The sequence below is a fragment of the Choloepus didactylus genome, chromosome 4, assembly GCF_015220235.1.
Source record: "Choloepus didactylus isolate mChoDid1 chromosome 4, mChoDid1.pri, whole genome shotgun sequence".
Lineage (NCBI taxonomy): Eukaryota > Metazoa > Chordata > Mammalia > Pilosa > Megalonychidae > Choloepus > Choloepus didactylus.
In genome coordinates, this window is record NC_051310.1 from 195,811,650 (window position 1) to 195,839,321 (window position 27,672).

At 43.1% G+C, this 27,672-nt stretch overlaps 1 protein-coding gene and 1 pseudogene across 4 annotated transcripts in view; one reads left to right on the top strand and one right to left on the bottom strand.

The window, feature by feature from the left end:
* LOC119532525 (40S ribosomal protein S9-like) overlaps nt 1-27,672 on the bottom strand; it is an 80,150-nt gene that overhangs the window by 20,559 nt on the left and 31,919 nt on the right. For 2 of the 4 annotated variants that reach the window (XM_037834993.1, XM_037834991.1), the window contains exon 2: nt 17,393-17,477. The exons of the other annotated variants lie outside the window; for them this stretch is intronic. The gene's annotated coding sequence lies outside the window, so the exon portion shown is untranslated. The remainder of the gene's footprint in view (nt 1-17,392; nt 17,478-27,672) is intronic. 4 annotated transcript variants of the gene reach the window in all.
* On the top strand, nt 17,837-19,028 carry LOC119533099 (annotated as a pseudogene).

Genomic DNA, 27,672 nt, shown 5'->3' on the forward strand with positions numbered 1-27,672 from the left:
TGCAAACTAAAGACTCTAGCTAAGATTAATATCTTAATATTCTTTCATCCATTGTAAAAAGGGTATTACACCAATCCAAAAGTGCCAACAATAGGGGGTATATAGGAATGTTGTACTTTTACATGACTTTTCTGTAAATCTACAACTTCTCTATAAGAAAAACAGTAACAGTTATTAAAACACATTATTCTAAATGAAAGTATCTAGACACAAAATACTACTTATGGAATGATAGCTTGTGTATTGAATGCAACTAAAAATATATCTATAGAGACAGAATTAGATTGTAGTTACATAGGGTTGGGATTGAGGGATTGATAATTGACTGATAATGGGTATGTTTTTTTGAGTATTAAAAAAGTATTTTATTTGGAGTTTCACAATGTTCTAAAATTGATTGTGGTGGTGAATCTACAATTTTGTTATTATACTAACAGACATGGATTGTATATTTTGGATGGATTGTATGGTATGTGAATATATCTCAATAAAACAGCTTTTTAAAAAAATTCATTTTGTATACAGAAAAGTATATGGAAATAACATGGATTCCATAAGAAAGACTCTAAATTGATGAGTAAAGAATAACTTAAATGGCAATAAAGGAGGGTGGGACAAGATGGTGGCATAGGGAAGTGTGGATATATTTAGTCCCTAGAGCAACTAGTAAATACTGAGGAACAACTAGAAAATAGTCTGGAACAACTGCTAGGGGCACATCTGTGACCAGACATTATACAACAGTCAGGAATAGGTGGAATGGCTGAGATTGCAACATAGACCTGTAAGTAAAGTTCCCCAACCTGCAGAGCTGGTGCCCATCCCATAATGGCATGGCAGGCTGAGTTGCAAAACTTTGCTGTAGGAAAAACAGGAAGTCCCTGCCAGCAGCAAGGGAATGAAGCTCAACAAAACTCCAAATGTGGTTTTAATTAACAAATTTGGACTACTTAATACATGCTATGAGCACAGATAAACCCAGAACAAGTAGGAAAGGAACCTGGAGGTTTATCTTGGCAGAAAGGAGCGGGGGCTCATGGAAAAGAAATACATAAATAAAACAGGTTTTGGAGCCAGTCATGCTCAGGATACTGGAAAAGGGCAGTGTCCAAAGAAAAGGGTCAAAGAGAACTGGGTACAAACTGCAGTTCTTGTCTGGTGAACAGGAGGGCTAGGGACTAAATCTGAAAAGGGGACTTCTTGCTTTTTTCCAGTTTTTTCCTCTCAGTCTAAGTAGCTCATTAGAGAAACCCTCGGGCATTTTCAATTGTCAGCACTGACCCAGGCAATGGTAGAGTTAGAATAGAGAGTTAAAGGAAAAACTCAAGTGTAGAACAAAATTCCCTAAAGGGCTTATCTTTCTAAGAAAATGGGGGTGGGTGGGGCCCAGCTCAAATGGCAGCCCTTTCTCAGAGAACTTAGACCCCAGGGCCTGGGGGAAGGAAAAAATAACAGAAAGAGTTTAAGCTTGGCTTGTGACACCCTCAGCCCCTGACCAGGACAGGGGCCACTGAGAATTAAATACACCACACTTCTTTACACTGGTGGGGAGCTGTGGGCTGACAAGCACCACCTGCTGGGAAGAATAGGAAAAGCACAGAGTCTAGAGGACTTACAGGAAAGTCTGACAATCTGCTGGGTTTCTCTATCAGGGAAACCTGATACTGAATACAGCTCCCTCCTGAGAACTGGGCCCGTCTGATTTGGGAAAACCTGATTGGAATAATCAAGAAAATCAGATGCCTAGATGACACAAAATCACAGATCAAACTAGGAAGACTGAAGGTATGGCCCACTCAAAGGAAAAAACTTGCACTTCAACAGATATAGGAATTGAAACAGCTGATTATTAATCAAATCTCCAAATCAATTCAAACATCAAATCAATGAGTTGAGGGAAGATATTGCCAAAGAGATGAAGGATATAAAGGAGATATTGGGTGACCATAAGGAAGAACCTGCAAGTTTGAAAAAACAATTGGAAGAACTTATGGGAATGAAAGACTCAATAGAAGAGGTGAAAAACCCAATGGAGACATACAGAGCAGATTTGAAGAGGCAGAAGAAAGGATTAATGAACTGGAGAACAGGACATCTGAAATCCTACACACAAAAGAAGACAGGGAAAAGAATGGAAAAATATGAGCAGGGTCTCAGGATCTGAATGACAACATGTTGCACATGAATATGTGTGTCATGGGTGTCCCAGAAGGAGAAGATAAAGGAAAGGGGACAGAAAGAATAATGGAGGAAATAATCACCAAAAATTTACCATCTGTTATGAAAGACATAAAATTACAGATCCAAGAAGCACAGCATGCCTGAAACAGAATAGATTTGAGTAGACTGACTCCAAGATACTTAACAAGCAGATTATCAAATGCCAAAGACACAGAGAGAATTCAGAAAATAGCAAGATAATAAGAATACATCATGCACAAAGGAAGCTTGATAAGATTATATGCAGATTTCTCAGTAGAAACCATGGAGTCAAGAAGGCAGTGGTATGATATATTTAAGATACTGAAAGAGAAAAACTGCCAACCAAGAATTCCATATCCAGCAAAACTGTCCTTCAAAGATGAGGGAGAGTTTAAAATATTTCAGACAAACAGACACTGAGAGCATTTGTGAACAAGATACATGCACTGCAAGAAATACTAAAGGGAGCATACAGGCAGATAGGAAAAGACAAGAGAGTGGGGTTCAGAGAAGACTGTAGAAATGAAGACTATCAGTAAGGGAAAAAGAGGAAAAAATAAAAATAAGATATGACATGTAAAATCCAAAACAGAAAAAAATGGTATACAGTAGAAATTACATTGAGTGAAATTAGCCAGAAACAAAAGGACAGATTTTGAATGGTCTCACTAATATGGACTATTTGAGTGAAATTTGAGAGTTGAGATCACAGGTTATCAGGAGACAGAAAGATGTGAGAGACAAGGCATTTGATGCTGAAGGAGTACAGAAGTTTCAACAGGATTGATTGTATAGATCCAGAAATGGAATGGATAGCATAATAGTGTGTAACGGTAAGACAATATTATAAGTACTCTGAATGTAGATGAGTTTGAGTATGGTTGAAGGAGGAAGGCTAAGGGCATGTATGACCCTGGAAGAAAAGGTAGAAATAAAGACTGGAATTGTATAACTTAGCAAAACCTAGAGTGGTCAATGATGGTGATTAAATGTACAAATATAAGAATTTTTTTAAATGAGGGAGAACAAATGAATGTCAACATTGAAAGATGTTGAAAATTGGATAGTGTAGGAGAAAATACAATCAATGAAAACTAGTGTCTATAGTTAATGGTAACATTGTAAAAAAGCTTCCATTAATTGTAACAATGGTAATATACTAAAGCTAAATGTTTATAAGAGGGGGATATAAGGGAGTGATATGGGATTCTTGATATTCAAGAATTGTATTTTATTTTTATTTTTCTTCTGTCTTTTGTATTTTTATTCTTCATATTTTTCTCCTGTTTCTCTTTCTTTGGGGAAGAGATTGAAATGTCCTTATACAGATTGTGGTGGTGAATGTATAATTATGTGATTAGACTGGGAATCATTGATTGTTTACTTAGGGTGGATTGTACAGTGTGTGAATAAAACTGTAAAAAATATACAGAGAGATACACATGCTGGAGAAAATGTGGAGAGAAGGATATACCTATTCCTTGTTGGTAGGGAAGTAGAATGGCACAGCCCAGCTGGAGGTCAGTATGATGGTTCCACAGGAAGCTAAGTATGGGGTTGCCATATGGTCCTGCAACCCCATTATTGGAAATATACTTGGAAGAACTGAGAGCAGGGACATGAGTGGACATTGCACACTGGTGTTTATGTCAGCCACACTCACACTTCAGAATGGATAGAAGTGGCTTTAGGATACATCAACTGATAAACAGAATGGTGAACTGTGATGTGTACATACAATGGAATACTGAGCAGGGGCAAGAAGAAATGAAGTTATGAGGTATACAGCTAGGTGAAAGGACCCTGAGGATAGTATCTTGAGTGAAATAAGCCTGAATCAAAAAGACAAATATTATAATGCCTAATATGGACTAATGATAATGTGCAAACTATGAGAATTGAATCTGAGATCATAGGCTATAAGGGGAAGGCTTATGGTAAAGGTTCCTAGATTGTAAGCTCTTACAGAAGTCACATCTATTCATGAGTTGTAATGTTTATCTCTGATTTCTGAGATGCTAAGCTGTTTGTATATAAACTGGTCAGTCCCTGTTACTTTGGCTATCTGGATGACACCTGAGACTCAGAGCCATAGTTCAGCAGCTAAGAATGTCAGCATTATGTCATACAGCAAATGTTAAAAAAGCTGAAAAAGAGATCTGTCTTTGAAATTGACTTGATTAGAACTAAGGTAAACCAGACTAAAGGGAAAAGGATGATATTGACTGTGTTTTAAAACCTCAACTTCTGTGTGAGAACAAAGGAAGAGGTGTTTATTTGTTGCAAAATCTATACTTTCTGTAGCATACTATATAATTTAACTTGAATGGTTATGGAACCTTGAATGGAGAGTGAGATCTGTTTAGTTTGTACAGGTTAACATGAAACCCTGATACATAACAGATAATTTGGTAAGAGAATATAAAGAATTTGCAATCCCCCTTGAAGGCCTGGGGAAAAATGTGGAAACATTAAACTTCTTCACCTGGGGAATGACTGATAGTCTCACAAACACTGGGGACTACCATTGTAGCAGGCCAATACCTCAATCTTGGGGCATGCCCTTATGAAGCTTGTTACTGCAAAGGAGAAGCTAAGCCTACTTACAATTGTGCCTAAAAGTCACCCCCAGAGAACCTCTTTGCTGCTCAAATGTGACTTGTCTCTCTCTCAGCCCACTTGGCAGGTAAACTCACTGCCCTCCCCTCTATGTGGGATGTGACTCCCAGGGGTGTAAATTTTGCTGGCAGTGTGGGACATGACTTCAAGAATCAGCCCGGACCTGGCATTGTGAAATTGAGAAAGACTTTCTGACCAAATGGGGGTAGAGAAGATAAACAAAATTAAGTTTCAGTGGCTGAGAGGTCTCAAATGGAGTTGAGAGGTCATTCTGAAGGTTATTCTTATGCATTATGTAGATATCCCTTTTTAGTTTTTAGTGTACTAGAATAGCTAGAAGGAAATACCTGAAACTGTTGAACTGCAACCCAGTATCCTTGATTCTTGAAGATGATTGTATAACTATATAGCTTATACAGTGTGACTGTGTGATTGTGAAAACTTTGTAGCTCACACTCTATCAAGTATATGGACAGATACAGAGAAAAAATGGGGATAAAAAGTAAATAAATAATAGTGGGGAAAAGGACTATGAAATGTTTGGGGTGTTTTCTTTTACTATTATTTTTATTCTTATTCTTATATTTTGGAGTAATGAAAATGCTCAAAAAATTTTGGTGATGAATGCAGAACTATGTGATGATTCTGTGAACAATTGATTGTACACTTTGAATGATTGCATGACATGTGAATATATCATTAAAATTGCATTAAAAAATAAAATATAAAAAGCAAGCCAGGTAATGTCACTGGCTTCCTGGCCCTACACTGGCTCCCCACTGCATCTGGCTCAAGGTCCCTGATATCCCCAGTGCTCACCTCTCCAACATCATTTGTTGCTCTGTCCTCTCATTCCCCAACACCAACCACACTGGTCCCTTGCTTTTATGAACATGTCAAGCATGACCCTGACTGAGGAGATTTTCACTGCTATTCCTTCTGTCTAGAATTTTCTTTTTCCAGATATCCATGTGGCTGGTTCCTCACTGCCTTCAAGTCATTGCTTAGAGGTCACCTTAATGAGATACTTTCCTTTACCACCCTGTATGAGACAGCTCCTCTCATTCTCTTTTCCTCTTACCCTGTTTTAATTTTCTCAATAGTACTTATGACCCCCAACATCTTATATGTATTTACTGTTTGCCTTCTAGCATTAAAATGTAAGCACCACAGTAACCTAAAATGTTCAGAATATATAACAAGTATGAACTTAAAATGTTTGTAAATAGATATGGGGTGAGAATAACTTATTATTGGGAATATAAGGAATAGTGCTGCATTTTAGTTGAATTTGGCTGAAAGGGGTTGTTTAGAGTCATGTATGTCACTGATTAACACTACAAATTTAAATAAGATCTTGCATGAACCAGAATAAATGTACAACACTACAACAAACAGTAGAGTGGTATGTGGTGGAAAATACCTACTGCAAGCCATAGACTATAGTTACCAGTAACACTGCAAAATTCTTTCATCAACAGTAACTGGTATACCACACCAATACTAGGGATCAATAATAGGAGTGATGATTAGATGGTGGTAATGTTTCAGTGTTCATTTCCTGATACCAAGAACTGTAATATGGCTATGTAGAATTCCTATTTGATGGAAAAACACATATAACAATTAGGGGAATGATGGGGTGTGATGTCAACAAATAGTTCAAGGGAGAAAAAGGTACTTTGTATTCTATTTGTGAATTTTCCATAAGTTTGTGATTCCTTCAAAATTAACTGTACAAAAATTTTGCTTTCAGGGAATGCAGAATGTGTCACCAAATGAGTTGAGACATAATTTGTATTTGTTAGGGTTCTCCTTGGAAACAGAATCAATGAGAGATGTCTCTGATTATCAAATTGTAAAAGTGACTCATGCAACTGTGGGCACGCACGAGTCCAAATTCTGCAGAGCCGTCAACAAACCGTCAACTCCAAGGAAGATGTCCGACGAACTCCTCGGGAAACGAACCGACAACTTTGACCAACTCCTCAGGAAATGAACCAGCAACTTCGACAAACTCCCCAGGAAATGCTTCACTGAGCAGCCGAAGAAGAAGTGAAGGTTCTCTAACCGTCTGGCTTATAAGCCTCCAACTGATCACCTGGACCAAATCCACCCAATTGCATTCTCTCACTGTGGATGAGTCATCAGTCAGCTGCAGTCAATTGACTGATGATCCAACAAACCAGCCTGTTGGTTTATTAACCAGCCTCAAATATCCTCACAGCAATCGTCAGGCCAGTGCCCGCTTGACCAGACAGCTAGGCCACCTAGCCAAGTTGACACATGAACCCAACCATCACAGTCCACCCCTTGTCAACTTGACAGTTGTACACATCACCTAAAACCATACCTTCAAAATGAACGTTACAGCTTATGCCATATGATAAGGGGATAAGACAGAGAAGAAAGCAAAAATATTTGCTCTACAGACAAATACAAACATAATAACAAAACGAGGAGGAAATATTCATGTCATCATAGTCCTCGTTTCTGTAACTGGTCACGCGGCCGTAGTTCATATTTATCACGACCTTCTTCCACTACCCATTCCATGTTCCCTTTACCCTCAGCAAGCACTTCAGCTGGATGTGGTTCTTTCCCTGGTGGGGTGACCCAAACCTTCATTCCTGAAGTTTCTTGGCCATTGGTAGTCCTGCCTGGATTGGGTTGTTGCAGTTTTCCATTGACTTGAATCACGGGGCATGGTAGTACTAAGAGACACCCTAGGGGATCTCCTGTATTCCAGGAAAACTTCTTTACTTCCATTGTGTAGTTGCAGTGCTATTTCCCCTTGATAGTCAGGATCAATCACCCCAGCCAGTATAGTAATCCCCTTACTTGCCTGTTGATTCAGAGGCATAAGAAGCCCAAAGTGGCCAGGTGGCAGTCTTAATTTCCAGTTCAATGGGATCATTGTTGTGTTTCCTGGTGGAAGCACTCCTCCTTTTGGAACCAAGACTTGTAGACCAGCAGAGCTTAAACTTGCAGGGACAGGAAGCAAAAATTTCTCTAGTGGATCACTAGGAGTGATAGTGAGTGGTGCTACTCCTGTTTCCACCCCTTGATTCGGGGACCCATGAATCCTGGCTATGGGAGAAATAGAATGGATGCTGATTCAGAGCATACACAGCCTTCTGGAGAACACTGCCCCAAACCTGCAAGGTATTGCCACCTAGTTGGCACTGTAATTGAGTCTTCAATAGGCCATTCCACCATTCTATCAACCCAGCTGCTTCTGGATGATGGGGAACATGGTAAGACCAGAAAATTCCATGAGCACATGCCCATCCCCTCACTTCATTTGCTGTGAAGTGGGTTCCTTGGTCCAAAGCAATGCTGTGTGGAATACCATGATGGTGGATGAGGTATTCTGTAAGTCCACGTATCGTAGTTTTGGCAGAAGCATGTCATGCAGGGAAGGCAAACCCATATCCGGAGTATGTGTCTATTCCAGTAAGAACAAATAGCTGCCCTTTCCATGATAGAAGTGGTCTGATGTAATTAACCTGCCACCAGGTAGCAGGCTGATCACCCCGAGGAATGGTGCCATATCGGGGACTGAGTGTGGGTCTCTGCTGCTGGCAAATTGGACACTCAGCAGTGGCTGTGGCCAGGTCAGCCTTGGTGAGTGGAAGTCCATGTTGCTGAGCCCATGCATAACCTCCATCCCTACCACCATGACCACTTTGTTCATAAGCCCATTGGGCAATGACAGGAGTTGCTGGGGAAAGAGGCTGATTGGTATCCACCAAACGGGTCATTTTATCCACTGGGTTATTAAAACCTTCTTCTGCTGAAGTCACCCTCTGGTGAGCATTCACATGGGACACAAATATCTTCATGTTGTTTGCCCACTCAGAAAGGTCTATCCACATACCCCTTCCCCAGACTTCTTTGTCACCAATCTTCCAATCATGTTCCTTCCAAGTCCCTGACCATCCAGCCAAACCATTAGCAACAGCCCAGGAATCAGTATACAGACACACCTCTGGCCAGTTCTCCTTCCAAGCAAAGTGAACAACCAGGTGCACTCCTCAAAGTTCTGCCCACTGGGAGGATTTCCCCTCATCACTGTCCTTCAGGGATATCCCAGAATGGGGCTGCAGTGCTGCAGCTGTCCACTTTCGTGTGGTGCCTGCATATCGTGCAGAACCATCTGTAAACCAGGCCCGAGTCTTCTCTTTCTCTGTCAACTGACTGTAAGGAACTCCCCAAGGTGCCATAGCTGTGGGCTGGGAAAGAGAAGGTAAGGTGGAAGGAGTGGGGGTCATGGGCATTTGGGCCACTTCCTCATGTAACTTACTTGTACCTTCAGGATCTGCTCGAGCTCTATCTCGTATATACCATTTCCATTTTATGATGGAGTGCTGCTGTGCACACCCAACTTTATGGCTTGGTGGGTCAGACAACACCCAGCTTATGATAGGTAACTCAGGTCTCATGGTAACTTGGTGGCCCATGGTTAAACGTTCTGTCTCTACTAAGGCCCAGTAGCAGGCCAACAGCTGTTTCTCAAATGGAGAGTAGTTATCTGCAGAGGATGGTAAAGCTTTACTCCAAAATCCTAAGGGCCTGCATTGTGATTCTCCTGTAGGAGCCTGCCAAAGGCTCCAAACAGCATCTCTATTTGCCACTGACACTTCCAGCACCATTGGGTCAGCTGGATCATATGGTCCAAGTGGCAGAGCAGCTTGCACAGCAGCCTGGACCTGTCGCAGAGGCTCATCTTGCTCCAGTCCCCACTCAAAACTAGAAGCTTTTCTAGTCACTCGGTAAATGGGCTGGAGTAGCACACCTAAATGAGGAATATGTTGTCTCCAAAATCCAAAGAGGCCAACTAAGCGTTGTGCCTCTTTTTTGGTTGTAGGAGGGGCCAGATGCAGCAGCTTATCCTTCACCTTAGAAGGAATATCTCCACAGGCCCCACACCACTGGACACCTAGAAATTTTACTGAGGTGGAAGGCCCCTGTATTTTTGTTGGATTTATCTCCCATCCTCTGCCACACAAATACCTTACCAACAAATCTAGAGTAGTTGCTACTTCTTGCTCACTAGGTCCAATCAACATGATATCATCAATATAATGGACCAGTGTGATGTCTTGTGGGAGGGAGAAATGATCAAGATCCCTGTGGACAATATTATGACATAGGGCTGGAGAGTTGATATAACCCTGAGGTAGCACAGTGAATGTAAACTGCTGGCCTTGCCAGCTGAATGCAAACTGTTTCTGGTGGTCCTTGCTGACAGCAATTGAGAAAAAAGCATTTGCCAGATCAATAGCTGCATACCAGGTACCAGGGGATGTGTTGATTTGCTCAAGCAATGATACCACATCTGGGACAGCAGCTACAATTGGAGTCACCACCTGGTTAAGCTTATGATAATCCACAGTCATGCTCCAAGAGCCATCTGTTTTCTGCACAGGCCAAATAGGAGAGTTGAATGGGGATGTGGTGGGAATCACCACCCCTGTATCCTTCAAGTCCTTAAGAGTGGCATTAATCTCTGCAATCCCTCCAGGAATCCGGTATTGCTTCTCATTCACTACTTTGCTAGGCAGGGGCAGCTCTAGTGGCTTCCACTTGGCCGTTCCCACCATAATAGCCCTCACTCCAGGAGTCAGGGAACCAATGTGAGGATTCTGCCAGTTGCTGAGTATGTCTATTCCAATTATGCATTCTGGCACTGGGGAAATAACCACAGAATGGGTCTGGGGACCCACTGGACCCACTGTGAGATGGACCTGGGCTAAAACTCCATCAATTACCTGACCTCCATAAGCTCCAACTCTGACTGGTGGACCAGAGTGACGTTTTGGGTCTCCGGGAATTAATGTCACTTCTGACCCAGTGTCTAATAATCCATGAAATATCTGATCATTTCCTTTTCCCCAATGCACAGTCACCCCAGTAAAAGGCTGTAGGTCACCCTGGGGAAGGCTGGGAGGAAGATTAACAGTATAAATTTTTGGCAGTGTGACAGGGTCCTTCTCCAAGGGTACCCAGCCTTCCCTTCATTCAAGGGGCTCTGGATCTGTAAACTGTCTCAAGTCTGGGAATTGATTAAGGGACCGTGACTCTCTGTTTTTGTAATTCAAGGGAGACTTTTGTTCACATGACCTAGAATTCTTCTGCTTATATAGTTCAAACAAAAATTTAGTCAATTGCCCATCTATTTTACTACTTGGTACTCCATGATCCACTAGCCAACGCCATAAGTCTCTGTGAGTCATATTATTTTGATTGCTGCTTTGAGCCTGTTTTCCATTATGGTAGCCCTGTCCACCTTGTCTGTGGTGAGTAACTGCAGCCACTTGGCTTCTGCTGACTCAGGACCCAATTATCCCCATTGTGTTTAAGGATTCCAGTTCAGTGACAGCAGTTCCTACAGTAATATCTGACCTACAGAGAAGGGCGACTACAGAGCTCTTCAGGAATGATGGAGCTAGTTTCACAAATTTATTCCTTACAGTCCTGGTAAAAGGTGTGTCCTCTGGACATTCCAGGGCTGTGTGAGCAGGTCTTCCATGATAAATCCACTCTAACATTCCAATGTCTCTAAGCCTTTGAATCCCCTCCTCCACATTGTACCATGGCAGTTCTGGCATTTCAACCTCTGGTAATGCCGGCCACCTTTTGATCCATGTTTCAGCCAGCCACACAAACAAACTGTTAACACCCTTTCTAACCTCTCGAGCTACAACATTGAATGCAGAATCCCTGCTTAGTGGGCCCATGTCAGTAAATTCAGGCTGATCCAACCTTATATTCCTTCCACCATTATCCCACACTCTGAAAATCCATTCCCACACATATTCCCCTGGTTTCTGTCTGTATAAGTTGGAAAACTCACACAGTTCTTTTGGAGTATAGCATACTTCCTCATGGGTCACACTTTGTACCTCACACTTTGGGGCTTGTTGGGACTTGAGCCTAGTTATAGGCCTTGAAGCAAAAACTGGTGGTGGGGGTGAGTCATGAAAAGAGTTAGAATTATCTCTCAAGCCATTCACCTCAGGACACTCTGTTGCATTTTCATCTCTTAAAACAGGATTAATCTCTCCAGACAAAATAGTGAGGGCTGCTTCCTCAGGGGAGGTGATTACAGGATTAGCAGGCATTGAAGGGTTAATCTCCTTAGGTGGGGGTTCGGTGGCAGGCTCCTTAGGGCAGACTGGAGGCAGAGAAGCTGTTTCCCCAGGACAGCCCTCTACAGGTAAATCTAACAATGACCCAGCAGAATCCAGGGTTCCAATGTCCTCACTGTCATTATTATCAATCCATATGTCCCCATCCCAAGTTTCCAGATCCCATTCTTTTCCAATCAATGCCTTTACTTTAACAGCAGACACCCTGAGAGGTTGAGATTTTAGTTTACACTGTAAATGTGCTACTCGCACAATGAGAGACTGTGTCTGATTTTCAGAAACCTCCAGTCTGCGGGCACAGGAAATAAGATTTTCTTTCAGGGCACAGATGGAACCCTTTACATCTGTCATACAGCATTCAAGTTTTGAATTTGAAGCCTTTAGCTCATCCCTTTCTCTTACAACTGTATCCAAACTATCTAAGAGCAGCCAGCCAACATCATTATACCTCTTAATACTGCAAAACTCCGTGAAAGTGTCGAAAACACTGTCACCCAGAGCCTCGCTTCGTACTAGAGTACAATTAGGAGAATCAAATTGTGCTATTTTGCGTATTTCCTTTGCCAACTCCTGCCATGGACTGTCAGTTCCCTCTTGATTATTGGAAATAGAGTCATTAGTGCCTCTGAATCTAATCAGAGTAGAAAACAAATTGTAAAAGCCCATTTTAAGATTCCATTTCTCAAGAACCACTCTCGGTACCAAGTTGCATTAGTTAGGGTTCTCCTTGGAAACAGAATCAATGAGAGATGTCTCTGATTATCAAATTGTAAAAGTGACTCATGTAACTGCGGGCACGCATGAGTCCAAATTCTGCAGAGCCGTCAACAAACCATCAACTCCAAGGAAGACGTCCGACGAACTCCTCGGGAAACGAACCGACAACTTTGACCAACTCCTCAGGAAACGAACCGGCAACTTCGACAAACTCCCCAGGAAATGCTTCACTGAGCAGCCGAAGAAGAAGTGAAGGTTCTCTAACCGTCTGGCTTATAAGCCTCCAACTGATCACCTGGACCAAATCCACCCAATTGCATTCTCTCACTGTGGAAGCACACCCCTTGATGAGTCATCAGTCAGCTGCAGTCAATTGACTGATGATCCAACAAACCAGCCTGTTGGTTTATTAACCAGCCTCAAATATCCTCACAGCAATCCTCAGGCCAGTGCCTGCTTGACCAGACAGCTAGGCCACCTAGCCAAGTTGACACATGAACCCAATCATCACATAATTCATTACTGATATATATGTCCCCAATTTGGACATGCAGAATTTTGGTGAATGAAAGTGAGATGTGACTGTCAGTGAGCCTGAGTGAAGGGCCAAGATCTGCAGAGTGGGAGTGGGTGGTAGGAGGGCAGCTGAGAGCATTTCTCAGGCTGCGATCAGGCCCAAGCTTCCACATACCCTGGGCACCCATGGCAAATTGCTTCTCTGGTTTCCCATGTCATACCATCATAGCATTTGCCACTCTTTTGTAAGGATTACTGGCTTATTTCTGCCTACCCTGCTGGCCTGTGAGGCCCCTGAGGGTACAAATCTGACTTTGCTCCCCAGTGAGTCAAATGAGCTGCTCAGTGAACACTGATGACTGAGAGAATGAGGGAGGATGAGACTGGGGGACTCAGCTGATGGCTCCTGAGTCACCCATGTGAAAGGCTGAGGGGTGAGGCAGGGGCTGGAGATGGCAGCACCCACTCAAGACCATTTGGGCTTGACAAAGCTACCCCCAACTCTGGGGGAACATCCCACATGCTTGTTCTTCTCACTGCCTTTACAGATGCAGCACTGATGCTGTTCTCCCTGACCCACCATGCCCTTCTCCTATTCTGGTCAAGATTATCTTGCTCCTCCCAGACCCCATCTGAATGGGCATGAAGGCCTCTCCTAGCCTCAGAACCTCCTTCCTGAATGTGATCCCACAGGAAGGAAGGTGTGCAGATCAGCTTGGGTGATTCTGGGAGCAGGGTCAGGGACCAAGTTATATAATTTCCTGACTCTCAGCATGAAGAGCTTTCCTCTGACAACTCTGTAGTCCAGCCCAACTAGATGAGCACATGGGCAAGTGAGCAAAGACATAGTTGCCTCACAAAGACAAACCTAGAATCTGGAGTCCACCCCTGGGGCTTCCAGGACTGATCCAGAAATTCCACTTCCAAGAAATCATCCTGAGAAAAAATCAGGAAAAGTAAAAAGGTCAAAGAACAGAGATACCCTCCATAATGTGGCTCATAAAAGTGGGCCCACCTAAGTACCATCTGTCAGGCACTGACACCTCAATGCACACTCACATTGGGAAATGCCAGCCAGGGATGAAAAGGTCAGCCCTAATCTTTACACTCTGACATGGAAAGATGTCCAGGATACAAAGTCAAAGGCACCAAAGGGGGCATTCAAAATATTATACTTTAATTAAATAAAACATTTGTTTTGCAAACAGAATGAATCACAACTGGAAGGAAAAGTCTACTATATCTCACCCTGACTGACCCATCCCCAGCAAGGTTTTCCCTTAGGACTCCAGGGAGAAGCCCCATGAACAGAAATGGAAGCAAATGGCTCACTCCTCAAGGTAGCTGGGTGGGGAGTGGTACCTTGTGCCATGGGACAGGAAGGATGGTGTGAGCAGTGACACATCCTCCTCTCTACAGAAGGGCCTGAACTGCACAGAACTCATCTGAGGATCTGTGCTTTCTCTGGTCTAATGCTGCCTGAGTGGGAACATACTTTCCTTGAACTCCTGTTGTGAACATTTCTCAAATGCTTTGTCCACTATAAGGAGTAGCCAACTAAACTATTCAAACATGGCAGTGGGCTAAAAAGCCACAGTACTAGTCAGGGAATCTGCTCCAGGAAACTCTGAAGACCTCCTTCAATTCAAGATATAGCTTGGTAACTCAACTTCTTGAACTGCAAGCCAACTCCTTCCATGCCCCCTGGAGTGCTGCCCACTGGCAAGGCAAGTCTCAGCCCAGATGCCCCCAAGAAACTCAAGGAGCATCTGTGATCCCAAGATGGAATTGTTGGAGGCCTAACAATTGGGTCATTGCATCTGGAGAACCAAACACAGCATCACACTCTGTGTCCAGGCTTTAGGACCCTCCCTGTCAATCTTCTACCCTAGACATTCCCCAGCCACCTCTGGAGCCCTGGGCTCAGGAGTGACTTCCCATGGCCTGTGACACCCAGCTCCCTTCCGATTCCCCAGTCTCATCTTCCACCTAGTTTATCTTTGCTCAGGTCATTCACCCCAAAGGTGTTAGCACAGCCCATTCTCCATGCCTCAGTGGAAACAGGTGATAGGAATGAACCAACAGAGCATCACAGGAAGGACTCACCTTAGCAGAGTAAAGGTGCTTGTTCAGCTCCATGGTGGACATGTGCTGAGGAAGGAGGGAGAGGTGTGCACCAGCTCCAGAGGGCTGGGAAAGGGACAGGGTGGCAGGAGAGGATCTATCCCAAGAGCCAAGGAAATCCAAGGTAACAATAGTCACCAGTGAGTGCTTACTACACATCAGGAAACATCCAGGTGGCTGATATCCCTCAAGGACAAAACTCTGCCCACTGTGCTGTTGGTGGGAGGATGATGATGACAGGAAGTTAGAGGGACAGTGTATTACACATGCAAAGCATGGGCAGCTTGCCATGCAAGGACACACAGGGCAAATTGAAATTGGGTGTCAGAGTGGACCTCATCAAGAAGGGATCCTGTGGCAGGAATGGAAAGGAAGTGGGGACCCCAAGATTAGAGCATGCCTGGGGTGTGAAAAGAGAGAAGAAGCCACTTGGACCCACTTGGGGTAAGCAGGAGGGAAAGTAGGGAGGAAACAGATACAGCTGCTTGTCCAGGCCCAGTGATGCCACAAGATCTGCCATTCCTCTCCTAGGTTTTTACTTGATAGAAATGAAAGCAAATAAGCCACCAACATTGAATGTGTTCCTGACATCTCACAGAAGTTTTATCTGCAATGCACAAAGCAGAACCAACCCCAATGCCCATCAACATGGGAGTGCATGAACCAGCTGTGGCCCATCCATATCATGGAAACCCCCTCAGCAACAAAGAAGAATGGACTGTGGATAATGCCACATTGATGAATATCCGAACTATTCCATGTTAAAGACACCAGACCAAAGGAGACAGGGAGAGAGATTAAAGTTGTTTGAAATTCCACTTGTTTGAAATTCTAGAAAATACACACAAATCCATAGCGAGAGAAAGCGCATCAGGGGTCCCTGAGAATGGGTACAGAGGGAGGTGGGGAGACAGTGAATGGCAGGTGGGAATTCCGTAGGTGGTGGATGTGCTTGTTACCTTAGCCTTGGCTTCATAGGTGGAAATGTGTCAACACATCTAACCATCACAATTGTATCATCTAAACCTGTGCAATTTATAGTGTCAATTATGCCTCAAAGAAGCTGTGTTTAAACAGAAGCTCATCAGTTGGAATGAGGGTGGGCAGGAATCTTTGGAAACTGAGGAGTGAGAAGGGATGCAATTGCCACATGGAGGGGGAAGAGCACACACATGGGGGTGGGTGGGTGTGGGGCCCATGAGAGGTTCATGGTGACAAGGGTAAGGGTGACTATAAGCAAGTGGTGTGGTTTTTCTCACATTGTGACTCCTTTATCAAGCAGAGCTTGTGATTTGGGGGACTGACTCCTTCCTCTCTTTCATGTCCATTCTCATTCTTCCCTCCCTGGACACTGCCCAGTCCATGGAGCTTTCAGCTCCACATTAAGGAGAACCCTGCTCCCAAGGGATGCAGTCCCCATGTGAGGACAGGTTGGGGCACCCAGTGGAGGATGGGAGATGGAGGAACCCCCACTAGACTACCTTGACACTCTCACAGCCCTCAGTGCCACTATCCTCTCTGTCTCTCCTGTCTCCTGCCATGTCCCCCAGCCTGGGTGAGTTTGGTCATCTTGTCTACATTTCCAACACAATCAACAACAAACTCTCACCTGGAATGTAGAAGACCCTCCCAGCCTTTAACCCTATAATTTGGAATATAAAGTCAGGATATTCTGGCTGCTTAGAAACCCTGGTGGCCCTTTGGGTGGGGCAAAGAACATGCCAAAACGAAGCTTCAGGGCCCAAAGTGACCATGGGGAAGAGGACATCCTAGAGCTTGAGCCTGTCAAGTCACCTCAGAAACACAGCCACAGGATGGGGTGCCCTGTCTGCTCCTCCTTTTTATAGGAGAGACCAGGAGAAATTTATAATTCCCAGAAAGCCACAAGGAAAGGCTGACCTGCCTGGTGTGTGGATCAGGCTGTCCCCTCTTAGACCCTCAATCCCCAGCTCTATGGCCTGTAGAGTCACCAGAGGCCCAGGGCTCTGCCAGGGTTACCTTTGGGGGATGATGAAATCCAGAGGCTGCAGTGGGGTCTGCATCACCAGATAACCCCCTACCTGTATGTCTGCTTGTCCATGGCTGGTGTCTGGACCCTCTTCCAGATACAGGCTCCAGGTTTCCCTCCAGGTTGGTCAGTGAATTCTGCATGCAAAGAAATTGCACCACTCACTGCCAGGAGGAAGGAACTCACAGCAGAAACTCACAAGAAGGAGCTCACAGCAGAGAGGCAGGTGGCAGCATGGATGTTTGTGAGTGCTCAGCCAAGGGCACCAGCCTCAGCCCTGCTGGGGCCTCAGTATCTCTGAGAAAGACATGGTCACACCAGCAATCTACAGCACCTTTCTGTTCTGTTGGTCTTTGTTTCCAGAGTCCAAAACAATGTCAGATTTTGCTGACATAAAATTTTGCTTTGGTGGCCAAGAGCTGAGCAGCAGCAGTGGAAACAGCCATGGTGGCATGCACACTGGGCTGCCCCTCACTGGAGTTTCTCATCAAAGGACATGGATGAAAATGAAAGCAATGAGCCCCTGAAGACAAGCAGCCAGTATAAAAAAAAAAAAAAAAAACAGTAGAAAACACCAGAATTCAGCATGGAATTCTGCAGGAAGCAGATCTTCTAGGTTTTCCAGGAAAAGCTTAAAACCGGATTATAGATTAGAGGAAGATGTAACTAAATCAAAGAAAAGAAAAGATGGGAGATTTGTTAACCCTTGGCCAACTTGGAAAAATCCCTCTATTCCAAATGCCCTCAGATGGTTGATAATGGAAAAAAAATCACAGCAATGTTCCATGTTCCAAAGAGGAACTTGATAAAGGCCTCCCAGTGCTTAAACCCTATAATATCAATGGCCCTGAAGAAGCTGGAGTGAAGGAAGCTGCCTTAAGAGTCACATGGCTGAGACATGCAACAGTAATGGTAGAAATGAATGAGCTCATATTTCTCATGAATACCATTCTTAGCCATCGTGCTTCACCATCACAGCATGTGGGTCCAAAATGCTTTCATCACCCTCCATGCACAAGTAAGCTGCCCCCGATAGATGTGGTCCTTATCAGTCACAACCAGTATGATCACCTGGACTACAATTCTGTCATTGCTCTGAGTGAGCAATGTGGTAATGAGTTGAGTTGGTTTGTGACTTTGGGTCTCCTAGACTGGATGCAAAAATGTGGCTGTGAGAATGTGACTGAGCTGGATGGGTGGGAAAATTGTGTCCCCAGACATGATAAGGTCACCTTTGTATTTACACTGTCCCTGCACTGGTGTAAGAGGACTCTAATGGATGTCAGTAAGGTTCTGTGGGGCAGCTGGTATGTCTTGGGGCCTTGGAATAGATTTTTTTTTGCAGGAGATACTGGTTATTGCCCTGCTTTTGAAGAGATAGGAAATAGATTTGGACTTTTGACCTTGCAGCTATTCTTATTGGAGCTTATGAACCCAGGTGGTTTATGAAATGGCAGCACATAGAACCATAAGAAGTTGTAAGGATTCATACTGATGTTCAAGCAAAGAAATCTGTGGCAATTCACTGGGGAACTTTTGTCTTAGAAAATGAGCATTACTTAGAACCTCCAGTGAAACTGCATCAAGCTCTAGGAAGATACAGACTTATGACTAAAGATTTTTTTGTCTTGAAGCATGGAGAATCAAGATATCTAAATAGTGATGATAAAAACTTTGAATATTTATGAGCACAAGGGCTTTAAATGAAAAAGGCATCCTCTAATCTGAAATTGAAAAGCAAATGAAAAAACTAAGAAGTTCATCAATATTATGAGTTTTTACATTTGAAACAACTTCTGCAAGTTTGTGTTTTAAGTCTTGTGTAATAACTTGCTTACCAATAGGATTGCCAGTTAATATAAATGATAGAAGAAGGTAGGTGGGTCATTTAAATAGTGACTTAGCTGATGTGGACTTTACATCTTATTTCCATGGTATAACCATAGAAATTTCTTTCCTAGAGCATTGTACAATAATGGTAGGATTTTTTGAGGAAACAGAAAACTGATATTAAAGACTCATTGCTATTTTTTTTATTATTTAATTTTATTTTGAAATAAATTCACAGTTATAGGAACAGATGCAAAAACAATACTAACCCCATGCAGAGAATTCCATCATACCCTGAACCCCTCCTCTGATAGCTCAATCCACCAACCTCAATATGCTGTCACATCACTATTTCTTTCCCTCTCTCCCTCCCTATCATCCATCATCTACTGCTCTGTCTTCTGAACATATGAGAGGTAGCTGCACACATCCTTGAACATACACTATAATTCATGTATACACTTCCCATGAACAAGAACATTCTTTTATGCAATCCCATTAAGTGCAGCTAAGAAGTACAAAAAATTCAACAATGATACAAAGCTTACATTCTATATTTCCTTTACCTTATGTCTCAACTGTGTCCCTTTGAGCCACCTGTCCTCTATCCTCCAATTCCATCCAAGTTCATCCTTGGCATTCAATCTTCTATTTAGTCTGCCTTTTTTTTTTTCAGTTGTGGAAACATATATACAGCCTAAATCTTCCCATTCCACCCCCTCCCTAGCCTTCCATTAGTGGGATTAATCACCTTTAGAATGTTGTAATGCTCTTTCCCACCATCCATTACTAGAAATTTCCCTTCACCTCAAACAGCAACTCCACCCTCATTTCTCAACTCCCCATTGCCCCTTTCCCAATTTCTCTTAACCCAAACTCTACATTTCATCTCTATGGTTATATTCTCTGATAATTTCTTTGTGTTTGCTGTGAAGGTTAAAATTAACCTCTTAAATCCATATCAGTCTTGTTTTTTTTCATACCACCTTCACTTCAATAGGACACATAAACTATGTTCCTATACTCCTCCATTCCCCTACCTTTATATAGTTGTCTAAAATTACATATTTTACATTGAGTTCAAAACCACTGATTTGTCATTAGAGTTTGTGTAATTTATATCATGTAGGAAGTAAATAGTGGAGTTACAATTCAAAAATTACTGACTTCTATTAGTATTCCATTGTGGTTGGAGAATGTGCTTTGAGTATACTCAAATGTTTTTTTTTTAATTTCTTGAGGCTTGTATTATGTCCCAGCTTATGGTCCCTTCTGGAGAAAGATCTGTGATCACTAGAGGAAAATGAGTGTCCTGGTGCTTTGGGATGCAAGATACTATATATTTCTGTTAAAATTCTCTATATCTCTTTCTCCTTTCTGTTGTTTCTCTGTTGGTAGGGCTCCCTTTAGAGTCTGAAGTAGGGCAGATCTTTTATTGGCAAAGTCTCTCAGGATTTGTTTGTCTGTGAAAAATTTAAGCTCTCCCTCAAATTTGAAGGAGAGTTTTGCTGGATAAAGTATTCTTGGCTGGAAATTTTTCTCTCTCAGAATTTTAAATATGTCATGCCACTGCCTTCTTGCCAACATGGTGGCCGCTGAGTAGTCACAACTTAGACTTATGTTGCTTCCTTTGTATGTGGTGAATTGCTTTTCTCTTGTTGCTTTCAGAACTTGCTCCTTCTCTTCAGTATTTGAGAGTCTGATCAGAATATGCCTTGGGGTGGGTTTATTTGGATTTATTCTATTTGGAGTTTGCTGGGCATTTATGCTTTGTGTATTTATATTGTGTAGAAGGTTGGGGAAGTTTTCCCCAACAATTTCTTTGAATACTCTTTCTAGACCTTTACGCTTCTCTTCCCCTTCTGGGACACCAATGAGTCTTAGGTTTGGACATTTTATTTTACCTGTCATTTCCCTGAGATCCATTTTGATTTTTTTGATTTTTTTCTCCATTCTTTCTGTTGTTCTTTCATTTTCTGTTCTGTGGACTTCTAGGATACTGAGATGTTGTTCAGCTTCCTCTAGTCTTGTACTGTGAATATCCAGTCTTTTTAATTTGGCCAACAGTTTCTTTTATTTCCATAAGATCTTCTATTTTTTTTATTTACTCTTGCAATGTCTTCTTTATGCTCTTCTAGGGTCTTCTTTATGTCGCTTATATCCTGGGCCATGGTCTTCTTGATGTCCTTTAAATCCTTTGCCATGTTTTCATTCCTTGATTGTATTTCTTTGATTAATTCTGTGAGGATATCTGTTTCTTCTGATAACTTGATTTGTTTGTTTGGAGTTGGATTCTCCATATCATCTGGTTTTATCATATGCATTGAGATTTTCTGTTGTTTGGCCTCTTGGCATTTGCTCTGCTCAACAGGGTTCTTTCAATTTGTAAAAAAAAACCTATCTAATTTTTCAGAACACTGGTGATGTACACTTTCTCTAACTAACCAGCAGATGACGTCTGTGAGTCACCTATATGTCTCAAGTCAGTTCTCCACCTTGTCCCCACGGTATGTGGGGAAATGATTCTTGTGGGGTCCAGATGGAGAACTCAGCCTAGGTGTGTTGCTGGAGCCATCCTCCCTGAATGTGGGGCACTTGTACGGATGACCAGGGAGGAAGGACAGCCTCAATATTCAAATCCCACCAGTTCCCAGAGATTCAAGGCCACTGCAAGAGACCAAGCCATCATTTCATTTCAGCCCCAGCCCCTCTCTTTCACTGTCCCACAAACCACCAGACTTGGTATAGTGTCCCTGGGATCTCCAAGGAGGTCTCCACACCCAGCTGTGATCCTCCAGAACCTCTGCTGAGGGAATGCTGTGCTACATCACCAGTGTGTGCCGTCCCTCAAGGGAAGCCCCAGGCTACCGGGCTGAGCCAGCTTGCTTTCAGTCTGATGCAAAAATGACCAAATGGGGCACCTCCACACCCCCCTCCTCACACAGTTCCTCCTTCCCAGCTCTGGGACAACTGGTAGAGCTCTGGGCTGTGGGCACAGCCCCAAGCAGGAGTTTATCCAGCCCTACCAGGAGTGAGCTGCTAGCCATGGGGTTTCATTTGGCTTCTGGCTCTCCCCTCCATTCCCCCAGTGCCAGGGATATCTACAGTGGGCTATCTTCCAGGCCAGACACAGAGGCTGGCCCAGACCCCTCTTGCTGTGTTTTACTGCATGGTTTCCACGATTGCACCTGCAGCTGCTCCTGGGTTTTTCCCTTTCTTTTTTTATTAAAAGAGTCCATTGGTCTCCAGATGACAAACCCTGGTTTCCCCAGATTGCCGTGCAGCTGTGGGACTTCCAGCCAGCTTACTCACTCATTTCAGAGTGCAGATTCCCAGTTTCACCAAGTATACAACCCCTGGGAACTAGCAGATCTTGTCCAGCTGGCACATCACTGTAACCAGTATTCTGGGTCTCTCTCTGGTCCTTATCTAGTGTTTTCCATGGAGGTGTTCCTTAGCCCTGTCTCACGTAGTCACCATCTTTGTTTCTCCCCCTCATTGCTATTCTTATATTCTTCAGGGCCTTGCATGAGGTGAGTCAAGACTGTCTACTTGCCTAGTTTCTTTCAAAGGCCTGCATTTGAATACAAATATATTTCTTATTTTCCCATTATAGTAATTGACTCCCAGATTTTTACAGACATAGCAGTTCTTGCTCTGTGAAGATCAGCATATATCCCAAATGTTAAGTATTTTTTTAAGCATGTAAAACATAGGAGTTTGGACTAATTACCATTTTTAAAGGCCTGCATTATTTTTTTATTAGAGGGAAACTCTCAATTCTAGTGCATGTCTACAATCCCAAAGTTAAAAGCCCTACAAGTTGCACACAGCAAGGGAAAGAGTATGGCTTTGAGAATATGATATATGAATTTTTCTATTTTTAATCTAAAAGTCATACCTTCTAAGCACAAATGTAGGTACAGGGAAATAATTATTTTACAAATATAAATGCAAGTCTTAAATGTTAATAGACCATACACTTCAAATTTTCTCTCCATTTTTTTCTACACTCATATTTTTCTGCTTTCTTGAGTCTAATTCTAAAGTTACCTGTAATGGTTTGAGTGCATTGTGTCCCCTAGAAAAGCCATATTCTTTGATGCAATCTTGTGAGGCAGACATATTAGTGGGGATTAAGTTGGAACGTTTGGATTAGGTTGTTTCCATGGAAATGCATCCCACCCAACTGTGGGTGATGATTCTGATTGGATAATTTCCATGGAGGTGCTACCCCACCTATTCAGGATGGGTCTAAATTAAATCACTGGAGCCATATAAATGAGCTGACAAACAGAAGGAACTCAATGCAGCTGTGAGTGACATTTTGAAGTGCAGCTGAGAGTGACATTTTGAAGAGGAGCTACAGCAAAGAGGGACACTATGAAGAAAGAACAGGAGCTGCAAATAAGAGAAAGTTTGAAGATGGCCATGAAAGCAGACTCTTGCTCTGGAGAAGATAAGAGAGGGCAAATAAACCAAGTGCAACTAATAGTGACATTTTTGAGGAACTGCAGCCTAGAGAGGAACATCCTGGGAGGAAGTCATTTTGAAATTTGAATTTTGGAGCAGATGCCAGCCACGTGCCTTCCCAGCTAACAGAGGTTTTCCAGACACCCTTGGCCATTCTCCAGTGAAGGTACCCAATTCCTAACATGTTACCTTGCACATTTATGGCCTTAAGACTGTAACTGTGTAACCAGATAACCCCCTCTTTTATAAAAGCCAATCCATCTCTGGTGTTTTGCTTTCTGGCAGCATTAGCAAAGTAGAACAATACCTATAAAACTTATTTTATAAATTAAAAAAATTGGTTTTGTCACAGGTGTCATTATGGAAAATTGAAGACCTCACACTAGACCTCACCTCAGATTTTGTGCACCACCACCTCTGTTACCCATGAGGAACCCAAGACATCACAGGCCATCATTATGGCTGGTTCCTCATGTGGCTGGGATGCTGGCCTTTTGCCCTTCTCATTTTAGCTTTCACTTTGGGTTTTACATTTCACCTTTACATTTGCACCTTAGGTTTTACCTTGTTCTCATTAAAGTATAAGGTGCAACTACTTTACCTTGCTCTGTCCACTTTCTCTCTACCTAAAATATTTTGGAGAGTATCTTTCATTGCTAAAGACAAGCTGCCATGGATTTGAAAATCTCTGTGTGGACAGAAACTTAGGAGAGAAGCAAGTAGAGACTGTAGGTTCATTTCTGCCCTGAATCTACAAAGTTGTAAGAAAAAAAGACAAAAAATACATCCTCTCATCTCAGACACAAAATGACATTTGCCTGGCCAGGCCCCTAACCATCCATCTTCCCTGTATGTTGTTCACATCCACAGAGCAACCTCATAACCCCAGTTGCCACCTATGCAGGACACTCTGTTTAAACAAAACTCCATGGCCATTTGGCCTATGCCTCTAACTTTCCTTACCTCTATTTCCTCCTCCCTGGAAACTTTCAAAGCCTTCTCAGGTAAAAGAAATACTGTTTAAGTGCTAATACGACCATGTCTGGTTCAAACATGTAGAAGAATGTGTTAGATCTTCTCCCTCCAAGAAAAATAGAAGTAAGTAGCCATGGGCCCAGAACACTGAAGTTGTGTAATGTCAGTGGTGAGAAACCAGGTGTGAAATGTCCAAAGTTCTGCAGACTCAGGAAGCAGATAGAAGGCCCATGGCTGACAGGAATCTGATGTAGAGCTGAGGAACAGGGCAGGGGGCATAGTGGGGCAAGAGTACAGTATGTGGCTGTGATGGTCTGCAGCTCTGTACCCCAGAAAAACATGTTCTTAAATTTAATTCATACTGTAAACCTTTGATGCACTTCAGTTAGGGTGTAGCCCAGTTAAAAAGGGATGTGTTTTAATCCTATTACTGAAGGTCTTAAAGGGAAAGTCACAGAGGGAGAGAAGGCTAGAGGGGGCAGCCAGAAGCTGAAAGTCCATGGAAGCTGGAGTGGACAGGAGAAGCCAAGAGAGACCACAAGGTCATTACCATGTGACAGAAAACTCAAGACCATGGATTCTCTGCATCCAGCCCTGCACATCACAGTCCTCTGTGAGAAAGCATCACCTTGATGGCAACTTGATTTTGGACTTCCCCTAGACTCAAAACCATGAGCCAATAAGTCCTCTTTGTTTAAGCCAACAAGTTGCTTGGAATTTGCTTTGGCAGCCAGGAGAACCAAAATTCTGGCCAAGTATCTGTATGCATCCCAGTGCTAGGAGTCAGCAGGAACCCATGGGCAAGGAATTCTAGAAACCTGGAGAGAACAACCTTTGAAGACCAAGGAAGCTAGCCAATTACATTTGCTGGTCCATGATATGAAGACCAGCTCCCTCATCCCAGCCTTAAATCTACATTGACTGTCCCCATTAACAGACATGGGGCCTGTTCTAGTTTGCTAATGCTGCCAGGATGCAAAACACCAAAAATGGATTGGCTTTTATAAAGGTGATTTATTTGGTTACAAAGTTAGTCTGAAGGTCATAAAATGTCTAAGGTAACACATCAACATTTGGGTACCTTCACTGGAGGATGACCAATGGCATCCAGAAAACCTCTTTTAGCTGGGAAGGCATGTGGCTGGCATCTGCTCCAGAGTTCTGGTTTCTAAATGGCTTTCTCCCAGGATGTTCCTCTCCAGGCCACAGATCCTGCTCAAAATGCCACTCTCCCTTTCTCTTGGGGGCATTTTTCCTCTCTTAGCTTCTTCAGAGCAAAATCTGCTTTCAACAGCCATCTTCAACCTATCTCTCATCTGCAGCTACTCTCTCAGCTCCTGTGCATTCTTCAAAGTGTCCCTCTTGGCTGTAGCTCCTCTTCAAAATGTCACTCATAGCTGCACTGAGTTCCTTCTGTTTGTCAGCTCATTTATATGGCTCCAGTGATTTAATTTAGACCCACCCTGAATGGGTAGGATAACACCTCCTGGAAATTAGCCAGAGTCATCACCCACAGTTGGGTGGGGTACATCTCCATGGAAACACCCTAATCCAAATTCTCCAAATTAATCCTCACTAATATGTCTTCCCCAACAAGATTGCATCAAAGAACATGACTACTTCTGGGGTACATAATATATACAAACTGGTACAGGGCCCCATGTGAGCCACACTGTTAAACTGGGACAAGCACATGTGAATCTCCAATGGTGAAAGAAAGCATCCAGTTGAAAGACAAACATGGAAAGACTGAAAATCACTTCTGGAGGAGCCTCATCCTCCTTCTGTCCGTGCATCCTTCTCTATACAAAGCAGGGACAGAATCCAATCTCAAAAGGACCCTTTTGACCAGTGAAGAATATTTTGAAAAATTCTAATTAACATCCTCAGAGAAACATAAGAAGATACTGTATCTATAAGAAGGGAATGTATTCATTTCCTGGCTGTTGAAAAAATAGCCAAATAGAGGGTTGGCTTAACAACAGAAAATTTTTGGCTCATAGATTCAGAGCCTAGAAGCATTGCTTCCCTCCAGAGTTATCTTTTGGCTGGTCAGCAATCTTTGTGGTTCTTTGGCTTTTCTGTCACATGGTAATGCATATGGCAGGATCTTGTTTCTCTCCCAAGTTCCATTAACTTCCAGCTTCTGGATGCTCCCTTAGGCATCTCCATACATCTCCATTTCCATTATTTATAAGGACTTTCAGACATATTGGATTAAAGCCCACTTTCATTCAGCTTGGGCACATCTTAAGTAATAACAGGTTCCAAGTTTCTATTTACATTTAAATGGGTTCACACCCACAGGACCCAGGGATTGGGACCTGAACATGCCTTTTGTGAGGGACATGAGTCAATCCCCAAATGTAACATTATCTATTAGAAGGAAAAGACAGAGATCAGGAGAAAGCTTGTAGAACTTAATAACTTCAAAATAAAGAATTCAATGGAAGGATAAATGATGGAGTTTAAGCTCCCCAGATGTGGCCAAGCCCTCAGGTGTGCTGCACCTGGCCTGGTGCCTTTTCTCTCTGAGGTAGAAGGACCACAGCTCAGAGAACTAGGATGGTGTGAAGCAAACAGGTGCTGAGGCAGAGGGGCCTCATCCTCCTTCAGTGTGGGTGGCCTGCTCCTCCTGCCCCCATCCCACACCCACTCCTGCCATTTGCATGGAATTTCCAACCTGCCGGGCTCACAACTACCCAAGGGCTTCTCTCCTGGGGTGAACCCTTGTTTGGTGTCTATTCCCCCTCATTGTAAGCACTCAGGGCCTACACACAAGAGATGCTTAATGTGCATCCACTGAAGCCACATGATTGGTAAAGTTTTAGCTCCACATGGCAAAACAAAGCCTCTGTGTGTGCAGACTGTCCAGTCATGACAGGACTGCCCATCAGACAATGAGCTTCTGGGTGGGGAACACTCAAGAGACCTGGAGCAGTCACCATAGGGGAGATCTGTTGAGAAAGCATACAGGAGGAGAAGCAGCCTAGGGTGAGAATTCACAGGGGTTCATCCAAAGGGGAGCATCCCTGGGAAGAGAAGCAGCCTGGG